We start from the raw sequence: 19,521 nt of genomic DNA on the forward strand, positions 1-19,521 counted from the left end.
ACTGCCATCACCTTTGTGAAGACCCGAGGTGCAGTAGTAAGACCAAACGGGAGGACCACAAACTGGTAGTGCTGCGACCCAACCGTAAAACAGAGATACTTCCTGTGCGACTTCAGAATGGGGATGTGAAAATACGCATCCTGTAAGTCGATCAACACCATCCAGTCCTCTTGCTGCAGCACCAGAAGAACCTGAGCAAGGGTCAGCATCTTGAATTTCTACTGCTTCAGGTAAATATTCAAGACCCTGGGGTCCAGGATCGGATGTAACCTGCCATCCTTTTTGGGGATCAGGAAATAGCGGGAGTAGCATCCCCGACCCCTTTCCTGCTCTGGAACCACCTCTATCGCACCCTTTTGTAATAATGCAAGAACCTCCTTGTGCAGAAGAAGCAAATGGTCCTCTGAACAAAAACCTTGGCAAGGAGGGTAAGGAGGAGGAAATTCCCGAAAGGGAAGGGCGTACCCATTCTCCACAAGGTTTAAAACACAAAGGTCTGTCATGACCGATTTCCAACCTTGCAGAAAGAGGACCAGCTGACCCCCTACAGGACCCACATGATCCAGGATGGGGGATCTAGGGCTGCTTTCCTGCGGTACCGGGGGAGACAGAAGAGGAGGAGGAGAGATTGCGGGCAGAACCAAGTTGGCGACCTTTGGCTCATCCTCTATAAGATTTATATAGTGGGGTCCCGCTTCGTGATTGTTTCTACCTGGCCATTCCCTGTTGGCTGCTCTGCTGTTGCCCCAGGAGGGGTTCTGCTTGCGGTGTGCTGCGGTGTGTGGCATTGTTGTTCCGGGGAGAAGGCATCGCACGGGACTCCGGATCCCAGGAGCCCGTGCGTCATATCACCTGTGCTCCTCCCCGCCCACCCGCCACAGACTCGTTAAAAAACCTCGCCGAACCCGCTGGCGCGGGTCCCGCTTCGTGATTGTTTCTACCTGGCCATTCCCTGTTGGCTGCTCTGCTGTTGCCCCAGGAGGGGTTCTGCTTGCGGTGTGCTGCTGTGTGTGGCATTGTTGTTCCGGGGAGAAGGCATCGCACGGGACTCCGGATCCCAGGAGCCCGTGCGTCATATCACCTGTGCTCCTCCCCGCCAACCCGCCACAGACTTTTGACGCATTATTAAGACGCGACGGCATCCGCTACGCGGGACGCGAGCAGGACGTGCCGGACGAAGCCCGGACAAAGGGCGGGCCGTCTGTGGCCGTCCGAGGCCGGAGGAGGCTGGGCTGGGCCACCCCCCTGAAATCTTGACTGTTGGTATCAGGCAGCCCATATCAATACTTGTCCCCAGCTGTCTTAGGTCACTGCTAGGGAGCTTGTCTGTTACATCTGGGCTGGTTCTGTCTTAACAATGTCAACCCGCTCTGGCAAAAGTCTGAGGAGGGGCGGGGGGATATGGCTGGCACCATGGATCAGTTTATTACCCGTGTGGCTAATGTTATCGACAAAGAAATCGCCATGGCTGAGCGGAGGTTATCTCGAGGTCCATCTGGTGATAGACGATCATCGTTGGGCCCGATAGCCTTGGCACCCTCCCCAGAGCGAGCACTGGATCTACCTGTCCCTGCCCCTTATCCCCTGGACCACCCACGGGTGGCCGCCCTAAGAGCTAACATAGATGGACTGGAAATTTTGACGGCCACTGCACTCCATGCTGAAAATAATGTGGCCCCAGATTTAATGACTAGCAAGACAGCCATCCCCTTGTTACCCCAGGCTAATCCTTCGATTCAACCGATGTCGCCCCCCCAACGGCCCTTGTGGCGCAGGCGGAAATACATCCAGCCCCCACTAAAAGGAAAAGACTGCCCACCCCACGGAAAGGTAGACTGCCTAAAGACCACAAGAGACCCAGGTGGGTTGGTGTTAGGTCGGGTGGCTCACTCAAGGCAGTAGGGCGGGATTCCAGCTTGCTACAGGGAGAGAAGGGGGTGGGTTTATCTGGAGGGCTAGAGGCTAGTGTCTGTAAAGAACAGACTGGTGGCCCTGCTGCGCCTCTACCCCCAGATTCTCTCCTAATTGCAAACATGGAGAAAATGATGAAAACCTTACTCCTTCCGGTGTTAGACAAAATCAGGGGGCTATCAGAGAGGGTGGACAAAATGGAGCAGGCAACTCTAGACAATTTTTTCTCCCTAAAATCATTTATTAAATTGCAGCTAAGAATCAGGGAGGATGGGCTGGGGGGGGGGACCCGATAGCAGGGAGACCCCTATAGCTCAACAAGGTAGATCTATCACAGCTGGCACTATTACAGTTGTATCTGAGGCGACTGACCGTAATTTGCTCCCTACTGCAACGGCTGCAGGGATAGCCAGGAACCCTGGGCAGCCAGTAACCAAGTCTGCAGAGAAATTAAAGCCCTCTAAGGCCGTTATCAATAACTCAGATAAAAAGACGGCACGTCCCACAGCCTCTGGCATCCCTGGCAAAGCAAATCCTATTACCACAGTCGCTACCCCAGTAACCTCTAGTGCACCCGAGATCCCATTATCTAAATCAGCTGTACCTGCAAAGGCCCACGTTCAGCAGACAGGTGAGGGCTTTAAGGGTGGGAGGGTCCATAATGTTAATCTCCCCCCTGACTGCCAGCCCTTTGTAGCTGTGTTGACTGGGGTGCCTGTGCTTAGCCCGGGTAAGCGTGAGTCATTCGATGAATTGTATAACAAGACCCTTTTTTGGCTTAAAGAAAATAGACCCTTGCCCAAATTTTGGGAGGGTCGGATTATCCACGTAAGGAGAGTTGGCTGGATTGGCACTAGGAAAAAAAATATAAGTGGGGATTGCATCATAGTAAACTTTGAGGATCCAAGGGTTGCTAGCTATTTATGCAGCGGACCTGTGAGGGAACATAGCCTAATAGGTAGTGGGGGACAAATTGGTATTTGCGACCTTAGTTATTTTAATCCCCCAATTTTGCCAGCGAGGCTAGTCGGAACCCCTATGTGGGAGGACCGGGACGACAGACAGACTCGTGGAAGCCTCTCCCAATTTAGCCTACTTAATAATACCCCATGCCACCCACATGTTCGGTCTTGGCAAAACTATTGACACGCAATCTGCCCAATATGGGAGACGCATAACGAGGTATCTGGGGAGACATTAATTGATAGTCTAATACTTGGAGAGGAGTCGGCGAGGTTATCCACTAGAACCCTCTTCCCACTAAATATCTCTAGGGGTCACTCACCGGTGGTCTGCCTCAAAGCATTCGAGCCGCCTCTGCCCTGCAGGGAGCTGCTCGAAGGGGTCATTTTAACCTCGAATGTTGTGGCGCTGCCCACCATTGAGGTGGCTACTCCCACTGCTAGTGCCCCCTTGGCAAGTGAATTAGCTATGGGGTGGGGAGGAGCTGGCAGTGTGTCCCTGAAGGTAGTTAGCTGGAATATAGCGGGCCTTGTACGGAATATAAGCATACCAGATTGGAATGTATTTATAGAATCGTTTGGGATTTGCCTATTCCAGGAAACCTGGTGCTTGGAACCACAACATAAGATGGGCTATACCACCTATTTTGTACCCGCCATACGATCAAGTGGAGGGAAGGGGCGCCCCTCGGGAGGGTTACTAATTTGGGCAAGCATCTCCCTGCGGTGCTCTATCAAATGTTTAGCTACTAAGTCACCTGACCTCCAGAGACAGTGAGAGGGCCATGTGGAGCGAGAGTGCTTGAAATCTTCAATATTTATGTCAGAGGCACAAGGGGCGGCTCGTCCACTCTCTCCCCAACTGGTATTGACGAGGAACTCAGAAATTGTAGCGCTGATTCCTTCGTCATGCTAGCTGGGGATTTTAACTGTACATTTGAACCCCTTGCTGTGGACGATGTGCTGGGCACAAGAGATGATGATGCAAGGAGAGGTATCCCACCGTTGCAACTCGCGCCAATTAGAAGATGGACTCAAAGTGCCATCGACCTTAATGCCCTCTGCTTGGAGCATGGCCTTAGAGCAACTAATGGTAGATCTATGTCAGACCAAATGGGGGCCCATACGTTCAACAGAGTAGGGCATTCCTCACGGATTGACTACATTCTGCTGAACTATCGTTTGTGGGCTTACCTGGCGGATATGGTGGTCCTCCCGTCCATTGACAGCGACCACAACCCTCTGTCTCTGTCTTTGTCCCCCTTGTGGAAGGGAAGTTCCCTACCCCCAATCCCACATGTGTGGAGATCAACACATGAAGTGTGCCCCTCTAACTGTGGTAGGCGCCTGAAATGGAAGAATATTGTTGGTAATGAGGGAAAGATTTTGGAGGTAAAATCTATAATGGCTAATATCATACCTCGCTTAGATTCCCCCTCTATCAGTGCGCAGGAGGTGTCCACACTGTTTGCCCAAACCACGAACGCATTAGGCGATCTATTTTTAGTCCATAATGCAGGAAAAAGGGAAAACAAGAGAGGCGGCAGGAAGGGCAATGCTGGGTGGTTTTCACCTGCATGTCGCGACGCCAAAAGGGAATTAATAAAGGCAGTGAAATCCAAGAATGGAGCCCAGATTAGTGCTACAAGGGGCAATTACAGGAGGGCTATAGCTAAGGCAAAGGTAGAATGGGAGAACCAGTTTTGGTACGACCTGAAGGTCGCAAGCCTAAGGAAGGATGCGAAGGGTTTCTGGGAACTACTAAGAGCTAGGGATAAACCCGTGGACACAACGATAACATGTAACATACCGGAGTGCGCGTGGTTTGACCATTTCTCCCAGCTCTATACAACGGACCCGGGTAAGGGGGAAAGTCTGCCAGTATGGCATCCCTTAGTATCCTGTGAGTTTAATGATGAGCTCCTGTTCACAGCTAAGGAAGTGGAGGGGGCGATTAAATGTCTTGTCCCCAACAAAGCAGCCAGCCCGGATGGCATACCAGGGGATTTACTACGTATTAACCCAGAGGAGTGGGGAAAACTCATCGCTGCCCTACTAAATGCTAGTTTTGATGGGGCAACCCTTCCGGCCTCATGGAAGGGCGCTGAGGTCGTCACAATTTTTAAAAAAGGGAGCCGGAACGACCCAGCAAATTACCGCCCTATAAGCCTCTTAGACTCCTCACAGAAGGTGGCGGGAAAAGTGGTTTTGGGCAGGGTATTGCAGTGGGTTGAGGAAAAGGGTATCTTATCTGACCTCCAGGCCGGCTTTAGATCGGGTATGGGGACGATAGAGCAATCTTTTCGGCTTATGATGCTGTATTGGAAAGTGGTTGTACTGGGCAAAGGCAGTCTGTACCTCGCTTTTATAGACTTGCGGACTGCCTTTGACCTGGTCCCACGCAGCCAACTCTGGAGGGTGCTTGATGAACAGGGTATCCCACCATACTTATTAAGCATGCTGATAAAACTGCATGCTGATAACTTTGCGCAGATCAGGTGGGGCAATCAGGGGCAAAAAACAGCACATATACCTGTAAATAGAGGGGTACGCCAGGGATGTGTCTTAGCCCCCACTCTGTTTTCATTGTATGTCAATGGAGTGGTAGAGCACCTGCTGCGACATCCTGCAGATGCACAATCCCTGGCTGGCAGAAGAATACCTACCCTCCTATTTGCAGATGATACCCTCCTGATCTCTAAAACCCCGGTAGGCCTGCAGAGCCTGCTAACTAGCTTCAAGTCCTTCTGTGATGCAAGGGGGTTAGTTATTAATGCAGGGAAGACTAAGTATCTGGTCCTTAACCCACCGAAAAAGGTAGCTAAATCACCGACCCTAGATTCCGTTCCTCTCGAAAGGGTTACGGAGTTCGATTACCTCGGTATTCGTCTCTGTGACTCTATGAGTTGGAAATGTCATCACCAAAAGATGCTGCTGACCCACAAGAGGGTGGTGGGTACCCTTCTTAAGGAACAATGTGCCTCAACCCTCAAACCCATTGCCCCTATACTAGATATCTACAGGGCACAGGGTGTTAGTGCAGCACTTTATGGGGCCGAACTGTGGGGTGTTCATAATGTGGACCAGCTATCCCGTTCAGAAAGTAAATTTCATAAAGATCTAATGGGGCTCCCCTACTGTACCCCAACCCTTCCACTGCTTCTAGATATGGGTACTCGGTCAATTAGTGACCAGGCTAGGCTACGTCCTCTCCTTCTATGGGCGCGAATCTGGAGAGTACCAGAAATGATCAGCTACGCGGATGGCTTAACCGATGTGTTGGGGTTGCCAGGCTGGCCTAAGATTTGTTGGCTGAGGGAAGTTAAGCGCCTCCTCGGCAATCTTGGCCTTGGCGAGGCTTGGAACAACAGAACTGCCCCCCCAAAGTCTGTCCTGAAGGAGATATATTGGAGATGGGTAGCCGATGGTAGAAGTAGCAATGCTAATTTGTGTAGGACCACCGTGGATTTCCTTCTGGTTAAGGAGGTGCCCTTTTGCGAACCATACCTGGACGTTATCACAAACCGCAGGGATAGGGCTCTATACTTCCAATTCAGGTTAGGTCTACTTCCCGTTGGGGAACTGACCTCTAGGTGGAAAGCCCCGGCCCAGACTATTTCTTCCTGCCCATTCTGTGAGAATAGGACAGAGTCAGTTCCCCATTTGTTGTTCGAATGCCCGGCCTATGTAGTCCCCCGCAGTAGATGGTTAAAGCCACTCTGCAGAGAACTTGGAACAAGACATTATAAGGAGGCCCTACGAATTCTGAAAAACGATCCACGGCCTCTCTTTGCTTGTGGCTTAGCAAAGTTCCTAGGATGGGCTTGGCGCATCAGATCAATTAGGCTTTTGTATCTTGTTTAATCTGCATTTTAAAAACGGCTCTTATCTAATTTATTGGTGTCACTTATAGTATGAATTGTATGTTTACTTTTCTATGTATTGGCTCCTTTTTATTGTTTTATTGCTCATCACTTTTTGTACTGCTTTTAAAGATATTCATCATATCGAAATAAAGCCTTTGATTGATTGATAGTGGATTTTGCTGCTACTGCTGCTGAGGTTGACGGAAGTTGCGAAAGGAAGACCTTCCAAAGCCTCGATATTTCTTGTAGTCAAAACCTGTCGACTGGGTCTGCAATCCCAAGGATTTCGCCATGACTCTGCTATCCTTAAACCTTTGTAAGGCCTAATCTCCTTTTTTCCCCAAAGAGCTTGGACCCATCCAAGGGCAAATCAACAAGAGTGGACTGGCCATCAGGGGAAAATCCAGAAGAACGAAGTCAAGCCTGCCTTCTTGTAGCTATGGAGGAGCCCATAACTCTGGCTACTGAGTCAGCCGTATCCAGGCCTGATTGAATAACCTGTCTAGCCATAGCCTGAGCATCTGACAGAACCTCCATAAAGTTTCCCCTCTCCTCATCAGGTAACTTGGGGGCCAATTGTTTTGCCGAGTCCATCAAAGCATGTATGTAACTGCCCAACAGACAAGTGGCATTGGTCGATTTCAGTGCTATGCTAGAAGAGGAGAAAAACTTTTTAGCTGACTGTTCCATTTTCTTTGAGTCAGCTGGGGCCTGTGGATAAGCACCTGAAGATTGCTTGGAGCAGGATGCCTGCACCACCAAACTCTCTGGAGGTGGATGAGAAGAGAGAAAATCTGGATCCCCTGGTGCAGTCCTATACCTTCTAGCCACAGCCTTAGAAACGGCAGGCAAAGAGAGTGGTTTACGCCAAACCTCGAGGATAGGATCCAACAAAGCTTCATTAAAAGGTCACAGAGGCTCAACTGCGGAGGAAGGTGAAAGCAAAACCTCTGTCAACAAATTTGGTTTATATTCGGCAGTAGGTAACTGCAAATCCAAAAGCTCCGCAGCTTTCCTTATCACCAAATGGTAGGGAGCTACCTCTTGAGGAGGTGAAGCCCTTGTAGAAGAGAGTTCCCACTCTGGAGAGGTATCTAAACCACACGCCTCCTGAATTCCCTCGAATTCATCCATAGACTCTTCCAACTTGCCTTACTCTACTTCCTCTCTACGATACTGCTACTCTTCCAAAAGCCTCTGAGCCTCTCTCCGTGAACAAATCCGCGGACACGGCGTCGTTGGCGTCGTATGCGGCGCCGACTGCTCTGGCGTCGAAGGAGGCTTCGAAGGAGGCAAGAGATCCACACGAGGCCGAGAGGAGGGCTCACCAGACGGCGCCAAGGATTCTATCAACGGCGTCGAGACTCTCGGTGCCGGAAATTGCCATGACGGCGCCATCGGCATGAAGGGTGCCTGGGCATAGTGCTTGGGCACGCCCAAGTTGAATGCCAGCAGACCCACGGGACCAGAAGTTGCTCCGGATGGGAAAGCCGCCCTTCTAAAAACTCCGTACATAGCATTTAAAAAATGCGACGGATTCGCCCCTGGAGACGGGAATTATGGATATGGATTCGACCCAGTATCCAAACGGGAAGTGTCCGACAGCAGAACGATCGGATCCACTGCCGAATCCACCGGTTCAATCTCAGGCACAGGAGAAGATGGAACATCCTGAACCGGCTCAGCATCTGAAGCCGGTGAATCCCTCTGCGCCGGAGACTGCGCCGGAGTGCCTCTAGGCGAAGGAGACTTCTCCGGAGTCGCATGAGGAGAAGGAGAGGGCGAAGGAGAAACAAAGACCCTACAGCGACATCGAGGGGCAGGGGAAGGCGACCTCGAAGCCTTACCCTTCGTCGAGCGGCGCCGAGATCCATGTCTTCTTTTTTTTCTTGTGCTTTCTTGACTTCGACGTATGCGAAGTCGACGACTTCGACTTATTATGCTTGCGCCCTCTACCTTCTTTATTCGCCTTGGCCAGAAACAACTTGGCTTCCCGTTCTTTGAGTGCTTTAGGATTCATTTTCCTGCAACAGGAACAGTCCTCCACGTCGTGATCCGACGACAAGCACCATAAACAATCTTCATGGGGGTCAGTGATGGACATGTGACCCCCCAAATTCCCTACAGGGCTTAAAACCAGACTTCCTCGAAGACAACATCACTTCTAGCAAAGTTAAAGCAGAAGGAACAACAAAGTTACGCGTCGACGGCACGGAAAAAAGGGTACTGACGTCATCACGCCGACGAGGCTCTCTTGACGTCATGCTGAGTCGCGAGCGGAGCCGACGTCTTCGTCGGCATGGAGAGCTAGAAAAAAATTCCACGGAATGCTGGCGCAGGGGATATTCATAAGGTGAGGAATCCACAGGCAGATGTATCCATCAGAATCAGAATTAGAGAGTTGCACAAATGAAGACTATATGGTATGGATTTAATCAGGTTTCCACAGCATTGACTATCTTTACAATGAGCAACAAAGTAGGCCAGTGGACTGGAGAAATCTGTGTGTCTAACTTCAAGAACATAGGCTTGAGTCCCGGTGGGCCCGTCCACACACCTTCTCATCTTTCAAAATTTGATGAAATAAGTACTGTGCAATAGGGTAACCTGTTATTACAGTGCATTGCGACTCGGGTGATGAATAACCATGAACTGTTATTGTTATTAATCTTACACCCTGTCACAAAACTTCAGATCATTTTCCAACATAAGGTTGAAACATTGCCATAGTCTGAACCCAGTATTTGAAATATAACAGAACTGCCATTTAGTTTCACGAGTGATAAACAAAAGGAATCCTCAAAACACCTAAAAATCCACCACAAACCAGAGACATTGCAAAATGATTGAATGCGGTAGAGTTTAGATATTATGTTAATAAAAAACCCAAACCCAAGGCCAATAGCAGGAAGTGTCGTCTTCTCACTTAGCATGGAGCGCTGAGAGAACACGGTTTTGAAAGTAGACTATTTAAGTACAGTGGTGTCATTACACTTGGTTATTTTTAAGAACAAACACTACATCTGCACATTTAATGAGTCACACCGCAGCGCGTTTTGCTGTCTGGGTGTTCTAAACAACATCACATGCATGCGTACTCTTATGCATAAGTTGCTGATTCGCATTTTTAGTGTGGAGATCGTGCATTTACATTACCAATGTTTCAAAGAGGGGTGACCAAAGGACTGGCGCTAAAGCAGAAGTAGTTTCCAAATGGCCACAGGAGACATGATACCAATGTTTTATGTGGTGTTTGGTACACTTCTTTTGAACAGAATGATTTTCTTGATTTTTTGGCAGATGCAAGTAGGTAGGGTATTGTGCTATTTTTCGTCCTACATTTCAGACCAGGAGGGTTGTGGTACCCAGTTCTGCTGCGATCTCCATTCCTTGTGAAGATTACCAGGTGTAAGCCTTGTCTCCTACACCTTCCAAACTTTATTAAGGACCCTGGGCTGCTTCTTCCTGACCACTATGTGGATCATACCCAACTCTAATGTGTCATTGGTAGAGTAAGTATATCAAGAGCCTGGAGCACTGTGGCTGCCCATCAGTCAAAACTAATTTACAAGAAGACTACATTCTTTTTATTCTCCTCCTTTGTTAGTTCTCTTTAGCAAAGAGAACTCAGTGCTGCAAGGTTATACCACCCACTTTAGTATAACAAGCTGAACGAAGGTCTTCAAACCTAATTGTAATGGTAAAGTTTGTTGTCCAGTTCTCTGGTGCCATGTACTGTTTCTGATCTATTTACTGAGGCATACTTAAGAAAACTGATAACAGTAGGTAGCAGTATGAGGAGGAGGGGGAGTAACTACATGCTAGATTATAGTACAAGCCTCCGACCATGTGGAGGAATAGAAGATATGAGGTTATAATGACCTCACATGAATATGGTCCTGCCAGTGGGCAAATTATGAATCAGAAATTTATTTCATGTCTTGTAAGGATTTATATCCTTGTTTGATTCTTCTTTGCCATTTGGGGAGTGAGAGGTGTCTGTTGATTTCTTTAATTGTAAACTGTGAGACTAAAAAAAAATATTTTCTATTCTGCAATTCTGGTGCAAATCCTTTGATTTTAGAGGATCTGATTAAGGCAATGATTTCACAGCAATCTATGGACTGTTCCAAGATGACCGCCGGGCGTGGAGTTGTGAAGGTACATAAGGTTGTTTGGAAGACTGTTTTTATTTGGCAACCAGAAACCAATCATAATGAGCCTAACATATGAACCTATTGTGAGTGGCTGAAAGGGTGGCGAATCGATGGCTGAAAGAACAGTAACCCGATAGGCTACTCTTCTAACCTCTCAAAAAGGATCCCAAAAGCAACCTGATTGGCCACTCTTTCAATCTTTCAGTACAGATCGAAGTGTTGGGACCTTTCTGAATGGTTTCTGGAGCATGTCAGGATCACTGTGGATACCCCACATTTCCATGGACCACGTTTTATGGTACATTAAGGACAGGCAGACTGAACAGAGGAGTATTTTTGTGTGCTTGGTATGAAATTCACATGTTTCTTTAACTACGCTGCAGAGCATAGTTTGGCAGTTCTAAACCCAATTTAACACAGCAGGTAATCTAGATAAAGGGCACAATTTGAAAGATTTGCATGTCGTTGAAACATTACGCCCATCACTGCTAACTTGCGATAATTTCTAACATGAATCGGAATTCCTAATTGATAAGTGTGTCATTCATATTTTTTTCAAAAAATCATCTTTACTCACTGCTGAGCTTATAAAAATGTTCACAACGTGTATGTCCGAGAGCAGAACCTTATTACTGCATTATTCTCAAACCTGGTTACAGACTAAGAGCAATGATGAATCTGGCAAGCTCCAATTGGCATCTTAAATTTACAATCATGATAAAAACAGGGTGTTTCAGGAACAGGGTCAGCCTGTCAAACGTGATGGCAAATTAGGGAAAATCACCGAAGTGGATAATGTTTACAATGTAAGAGAAAGTATTTTAGCTGTGTGTACATTTCCGTAAGCAATGTAACTATCTAGTGCAGGACTTCCTATTGATTAGAAATTATTTAAATGCATTGGCTAACTTATGACCCGCCTCATAGCTGAATGAACGCTATTTAGTTTTCAAACTTACCGATGCATAAGTCCTGATTTTTTTAATTAGAGTGTGGATGGAGGCACTTTGAGGTCTATTGGCAAAAGGAAGCAGGGTTCAGACTGATCTCATGAACTGTCTGGAAATTAATTGACCCATGAGCTAATTTCGTTCAAGGCCAGGACACCTAAGGGAGCTCCACCGGCTCCTGATACACAAACATGCTGATTTCAAGCTCCTCACACACACATTCAACGCACTTCACAACTTAGGCCTCACTCATCTACCTGCATAGTTGCATTTGTTTCCACCAGACACCTCCACTCTGCAGGACACCTACTCGCACACATCGAACACACACAAAACTAGCTCAAGCAGACAGGCTTGCTCTTACGTCGCTCCCAAAGTGTTCAACAACCTGCCACCCCACAGGAGAGCCTCAACCTCCCTTTTTAAATTCCCCAAGAAACCGAAGACCTGGCTTTTCAATTAACCAACTAACCCCAGGCAGGGCTAGTGGCGCATGCACACATCCCTCCCCCCCTCCCCAGTGCTAGTATACCCTTCTGGGTGATAGTGAGTTTTACAAATACACATACATCACCAGGCTTTTTTGTTTGCAAAATTTGGTAATATAATTTAATTTAAATTATTTAGTTTTTCACAGCAAACCTTGTTTTCTCAATAACATAGATGTGATTTTGTTCAGCTTCATAAATTATACAAACACGTGTGTAATAATGAAGATTGTCTCGTAGACAGGCCGCTTAGAACAGATTGTAGGTTTATTTGACAGGTAGACAGGCCGCTTAGAACAGATTGTAGGTTTATTTGACAGGTAACAAAGTTCATATAAAGATCATCAGTAAGGCCTCAGATCTCCAGTGGAGCCCCACCAGGAGCAGCCTCCCTGCTGCTCAGCCCCATCTCTCCAACTGCCAACTCCTCCAGTCCCTCACACCCAACATTCTAAGTGACATCACACACATGGCTGAGCAGCAAGGGACAGAATAGCAATGAGGAAGATGCACACAACACAACAGGTTATAACACAGTGTTTCTTAGTGTGTCTTTTATTTGTGCATCATTTTGTTCAGGTTTTGTTTTTAATGGGCGCCACCATGTCTCTTGCCTACCTCCAATTACTACAAAAGCCGTCTATGCCTCTTATTCTGCATGGAAAATCTCTACACCCCAATACCTGGCTGCAGTCACAGCAGGTGATCTCTGAAAGCATAGCATGTAACACTTGCTATGAGTTCAGCATATGTTTTTCAAAATTTGCCTTCAGAGTCCCCTATATGTTAAGAAATGTTTTCATTGCACCAATGCAAGCATTTTGTTATGAGTATCCAATTATGACAGGAATTACATGCAATATTTCAGTACCATATTTTTGCAATTGATATTGTCCATATACCAAGCATTTCATAGCCAGCATTTCATCATTGTTTTCTTCCCACAACCTACCCCCCGAGACCCAATATGCAATGGCTGCTCTTTCTGATTACCTCCAGATGCCACCACCAGCATTTTCCCATAGGTCACCCCCTATATCAAGTATTACTTCGAGTCTGTCAGGGTCTGCATTTTGCCATAGATGCTCTTCCTTATGTCAATAATTATTTTGATTTGTGCCAGCCGCAGTATATTATCTTGGGTGCCATAAGCCCAGGTTTCTATTGAGTATGCCATGCCCTGCTCACAATCTTGCTGCTCAGTGTGGCTTCCCATTGGCCTCAGGGATGAACTGATGTGCTCCTCCACATCCATATTTTAGCAGATATACTGTGCTGACTGACACATGCTCATGTATGTCTGTTAAATAAAATGGAATGTGTCTGTGTGAAGGGGTCGTAGTTGAACTACACCCTTCACATGCACAATACAGAAATCCGCCTATAGTGTGCTGTGATTTTAAACACTCTCCGTGGATCGTGGTACAGACCCACTTGTGTCCTCCCCTTGTCATCAGGAGCCTGAAGACGAGGCCAAGAAGGCTGACATGTACACTGGACGTGTTGATGGATGCACGAAAGTCAGGTTAAACTTAAACTAATTTCCACATGCATTTCTAGTCATTGGTTATTTTTAATAATGTACTTTTCAGGCTAAAATCATTCATGGGAAAATTTCACATCAATCATCAACACCTCAAAGGGGTGTCAACAGGTGTGAAGTTTGTATGTAAGATAATTGTGTGGACCTTTTTTGACCCTTGACATAGCTCATCAACAGGTGGATGTGTCAGGAACCAGCCATGCATTATAAACCCTGTTTTTCAAATCTTCTAATCATACACTCTGGCTACATACTTCTGAGAATAATGCAAAAATAACATTTAGCAAAGGAAATATATCTTTCAATTCAATTGATAAAGGGTTAATTATTAAAGCACGCCCTAGTTGATTTTTATTAAGAGAAAAAGGAATCCTTTTTTATCCTCTAATTGTTAGTCTGCTAACACCCTGGTGTACAATCTGTCAAAGTCGCACCTGGAGCCAGAGCTGCCTGAATTAATTAACAACTTTTCTGTGTGTTAGTGTGAACATATGGCATTTAATTACTGACTCAAAGTCTGTGAATCTTTCCACTTTAAGAGTTTAAAAATCACGCTCTCCAACTTCCAATGAATCAGAAAAATCGAAAATGATAGCTCTCACCATGCATTCATGCTTTACTACGTATATAATTTTCCATTTCAAGCGCTGTCATTTTCTTTAAACTGTAATATCACATATAGATCTCCGAAACTGCATATCTTTATCTCCATGATACACGTTTTCATTTGTGTAATTAAATATATATACATTCATGCATACTTGGAAGTATGAGAGAAATAATACATCACCGGCAATTGTGCATTATGATCCTTTAACAGGAACAAGGAGTGTGGAAGGATCAGTAAATTGTGAATGTCACCAGAATATAGAGACAGGAGCATATTCCACATTAACACCGTATTAAGGGGCTTATTTAGGAGAGCCCTGCATCACTTTTGCACTACGTAAAGCAGTATATGCGTGCCTCAGGTCTTTCATTTCGATTTATGTGGACACACAAAGACACCCTGCATAGCTTTGAGTTGCCTCCTAAATCATGAGTAAGGCAACGCATTACAAATTGCTGCGCTGCCTTATCTGTGCCTGGGAGGCTTTCCGTGGGTGTTGTGGGTTTTCCCATACAACATCTATAGAATTTGGCACCAAATTCATATGCCTCCGGAGGAGAGACGCACCGAGGAGAAATATGTTTATTTCTCCTCGTTTTTTACTCTTTCCATATATGCTGCATTCTGAAGCACACATAGAAAGAGGAAAATGCCTCTTAGAATTGTTTTTGTGTAGGAAGGTGCCCTTTCCTGCACAAAAACAATCCTGCATGCAATGGAGGCACCATGGTGCAAGGGTGCCTTTGTTGGCACTAGGCTGCCAAAACAGCGCCAGCGCAGGGAGAAAGGGCAGGAATGCACCGTATTGCTTAAATGCTGCACTGCCTCACGCCAAAATCCCATAAATAACCCCTTAGACTATATGACATGCTATTTCTACTTTCCAGTGTTACAAAATCCATTTTACCAGGAATAAAATGTTCCTTGCAAGTTACAGATTATCAAAAATATTGGTGCAATTGCAAAAAAGATTTAATGCTCTCTCTCGCACACACACTGTGGTCGGTACATGCGTATTACTGTTTCTGAATATGCGATGGAGCCAAGATTACAATATATAGCATTTTACAGCCGATCTGCATGAATGTTTTCTTTATTGCACAGAACTTATAAACCAAAGTTTTAAATCAGATATTGTACTTTCTTTTGCAAAGATAAAAAAAAAAAAATTCGTATTAACCCCACCGATGGCAGAAAATGGAATGTGTCCATTGCTCTATAATAAAAAATGAGCAAATCTGTATTTATTCATGCACCCGTTTATAATGACACGTATAATGGAGTAAGAATCAAGATTTTTGCTCTACTATCCCACCTTTGAACCCACTAGTTTTCATTTTTATGGACATGGTGTTCAACAATGATTGGTTTATGTATAGGCCCACATAGAAGTATCTGCAGGCTCTGTGGTGCTAGAAACAAAAACACAGCCAAACAGGCTCAAAACACAAATATCATCTCCTCACAAGTGTGTTTTTTAATCTTTTGTCCTGTGACAATTTCTATCTTGTCCCTGGTCTTTGTCCAGTAGTAGAATGTGAGTTTATGGAATGACCCTAGTATTTGTACAATGGCACAGTCTATGGCATTGCATCTTCATCATTCAGAGCTACTATGAATTTCTGTTTTAAATAGGCCCTGTGTCATTAAGCATGCATATGTATAATTTTAAAGTGACTCAATTCCAGCCTCATTTCTCTGGGGCTTGGGTCATGCCATTCCATGTTTTCCTTTAGGGTCTCTCACTTAGTAGATGTTGCCATTTGACTCTTAACCTGATGTCTGTTTCAGTGGCGGCTAGTGATTGAAAATAGTGTCAGGGCAATAATACAAACATGCAATTTGTGCTATGTGAGTGCGCCTTCCTATCCACTTCCTTCTATTCACCTACTCACCCACCTGCATTCAGCAATGTACTCACTCACTCATTGCCTTCGTTCACCTACCTATTTACATTCACTCATCCACATTAAGCTACCCACTGCCATTCACCTAACTCATACACCCATCTACCCACATTTATCCAACCCATGCAGTCACCAACTCATCCATTCACACAAACGCACCTAGCCTCACCTATCCAGTAACCAGGCATTTAAGTAATAAAAAGCTACACTTAGAGACTTTGGTGCTGTTTTATTTCACCTGCAGATTACATCTGTTTGATATACTTTAAGACATGTAGCAATTAATCTGCAGAGGAAACAAAACAAGCATCACCAGTCATGACAATAAAGAACTGACCCTATTGCTGCCTCAGAGAGACGTCAGCACTTACAGAGAACGGGAAAGGACAAGAGAGCTGAGAGGACAGAGTTTCACATATTTTCGGTAAATAGACCCTCAAAGGCTCAAACTTACTTTTAAGTCTGTTTTTGTCAGGCAGTGCTCAGCTCCAGTGCCCTAGTTATGTTTATGGCTTGAGGGGCACATCCGGTCACACACTTTTGTCTCTGAGACAAGCACTATATGAAGTTATTTATGCGCCTAAATTCCTTGGTGTCAGCTCTGTGCCAGCTTCCTGGGACAGGGCTTGGAGGACTTCAAGCGTCACATGCTGTTTTAATAAAATGAACATAAAAGGTCTGTGATATGCTTATTTACCCACCCTTTTCCATTTGTCATAGAGTGGGGTTGGGTCAGTAAGGCTTGCTGCTCACACTCCACCCTTTGAGGAGACAGGAAAAGGGGTGAGTAATAGCAGTTGAGTGACATGCAGTCTTAAAAAGCCTGGGCCGGACAGTAAAACATCCAAAGCAGTTTTCTATCGGCGCTCATGGTAGGGGAGGAGATAAGACAAGGATGTCACTGCATCATGAAAAACATAGGGGCTCTGCATGGGCAAGCACTAAACCTCTGCTGCGCAGATGCAGTGGGGCTTATGAAAGTACATGACTTTCACTCAGAGCAAGGGTCAAGCAAACGGGTTCATTAGGTCGAGCCTAGGCAGCGCACATGCGCTGCCTGCAAGACCTGTTGTTATCTTCTCTATCGGCTTTTGGTATGACCATGAATTGCCATTTGTTCGTTGTTGTGCCATTTAGAAATACAGGGTTTTTATTGGTGCATTTGGTCTGATTCTCCTGCTTTTGCGTGCTTGGGTCATGCCCAGGTGATTTCCCTCATTGTATGCTTGCGTTGGCCATCCCAATACATCCGCGGTTCCTCCTAGTCATCCTGATCTGCCTTTTTATTTTGTAGGCTATCAACATCCTTTTAGGCTTTCAGGCCATTTCACAGAGCAATGCTCTATTCGGCACCTGCAAAGAGGCAATTTCTGTCTGGTAGTTGTTGAACTATGCCAATAATTCTAACTCAAATGTATTTAAGGTACAACTTAAATAGAGAGCCCACAAAAGGGGAGGGACGCAGCCCCAAAGCACTTTAACACCAGCCGCCCATGGCCTGTTTAGATTATAGGTATGTTAGCAGTTCTCTGTATGTTTTAGAGACCAGTCCCTGTTCTTCTTCCATTTTTTATGGAATGTGTACAACTGAGCAATCTATGTAAAATGCAGGTCTTCCCCCTAAAGACAGCTTTAGCTATTTGCTGTTGAAGACCTATTGTGGTCAGTACACATACTTACAGTGGGCTTTGGGGCGGCCAAGTGATTACTAATGGTTGGTTTTCTTATTACTCTCTTTTGCTTGCTTCTTATTGTATGCATTTAATTATTTTCCTTGTGTTAGTTCCTGCCCTGGAGCTCAGCTTCCTTACCATCTTTTTATTGCATGACTTGTATGCTTCCACTATTCACATTCAGGGAACTACTTTTACCTTTTCCTTCAGCACTCCATGGAAGTGTGTGAGTTTTCATGCAATTTTCCTTGTGTGCTGCACCCCTTCCTGTAATACGTCCCTGTGTGCTCAGTGTTGCTTCCTTCTCCTGCTCCCCAGCTCGACTGTGTACACTTTATTTTGCTTTTATTTATTTTTTATTTTCCTACTCTGCCCCCACTTCAAGCTCCCCCATTGCTCCTCTGTCCCCTCTCCACATTGTGCATTAACCCATTCTGTTGACTTCCCAGCACCACCCACTTCATGCCCCTTCCCTCGTAATGTTCATGTTCTTTTAAAGGAAATCTTTTTTAAAAGAAAGAATTTTGAAGGGTCCCAAAGCTGCAATTTCTTTGCCAGATTGCTCTTTTTTCAAAACTAGCATTTGCATTCATTTAATTTTTTTTCTTTTCTTTACCGTTCCAGGATTGGTGCCCGCCATCTTAGAAGGGTAAATATAAAACCCCAAAACATCCGCAGGTGCACATATACATTATCACACTTGTCCACCGTAATGCCATGACACATATGCGTGCTTGTGTGATGTTACATGCTCATGTACAAATCATCAGATTTTTCTTCTTTTGTTTACTCTTCTTGCTTATGTTTAACAGCATCAGCAAAAATTATTGTTATTTAGGAGGTCCTTCAGTTTCATATTTATAAGATCTGTGAGGTATGTGGATGGAATTGCTATAGAAATTTCTGAAAGTGGTGTTTTTTTCATTTTGCATATTATTCATTGCAGTTATACTTTTTCCTTCCACTCCCCCAAAGGATAGAAAACACATCACATTGTATCTCAATGTTTCTCTATATCAGGGCATTTTTTGCTAAAATACGGTTTAGTTTAAGTCACTTATGTTTCACCATTCAGTTTTCAGTAGTTTTTTCTAAAAATTGGAGCTTTCATACTTTTTTTAGGTGCTCTTCATCACATGGCAGTTTGATTTTACTAAGTTGCCACACATATGGGTTTGTACGTCATGTCCAAAGAAAAAATACGCTAGTCGAGACAGTTGGTGTGCATTGATAGGCTGTAATTTCGGATATACTTAGCCCTTCACCAATTATATCTGCATGGAGTTTTGATTCACTCTGTGCTAGTTTATCTCCTCGCTCTATATTTCTTAATTCTCATGTCAGAGTCTTGCAAAAGCTCGTGTTGGCTTAATAGTCATAAAATAATGAACAGCTAGTTAAAACTGAGTACCACCACCATCCTAATCGGTTGTATTCCATGCCATAGTGAGAAA

The 19,521-nt window shown here is 45.4% G+C and overlaps 1 protein-coding gene across 38 annotated transcripts in view; it reads right to left on the minus strand.

The window, feature by feature from the left end:
- CELF2 (CUGBP Elav-like family member 2) overlaps nt 1-19,521 on the minus strand; it is a 1,172,172-nt gene that overhangs the window by 142,794 nt on the left and 1,009,857 nt on the right. The gene's annotated exons all lie outside the window — the stretch shown is intronic.

The sequence above is a fragment of the Triturus cristatus genome, chromosome 4_1, assembly GCF_964204655.1.
Source record: "Triturus cristatus chromosome 4_1, aTriCri1.1, whole genome shotgun sequence".
Taxonomy (NCBI): domain Eukaryota; kingdom Metazoa; phylum Chordata; class Amphibia; order Caudata; family Salamandridae; genus Triturus; species Triturus cristatus.